Here is a 232-nt window from a genome sequence, read left to right as displayed (position 1 = left end):
AGGAGCAAAGAACGAAAACAGAAATTGACTTAATGTGGAAGTAATTTAAAAGTAAATGTTGGCAGCACCATTAGACATGAGTCAAAGGCCAATTATACTTACACCTTTAGAGTGAAGAGAACAAACTCATCCAAATTTAGCAAACTTGAAGACCAGAACGACTGGAATTTAGCATATCATCCAAACAAACATTCCATCTCAGCGACGGAAGATTTCTCAACGTTGACCAATA

The sequence above is a fragment of the Penaeus chinensis genome, chromosome 2 (assembly GCF_019202785.1).
Source record: "Penaeus chinensis breed Huanghai No. 1 chromosome 2, ASM1920278v2, whole genome shotgun sequence".
In the NCBI taxonomy this organism is placed as follows: Eukaryota; Metazoa; Arthropoda; class Malacostraca; order Decapoda; family Penaeidae; genus Penaeus; species Penaeus chinensis.
This window is presented reverse-complemented; position numbering follows the sequence as displayed.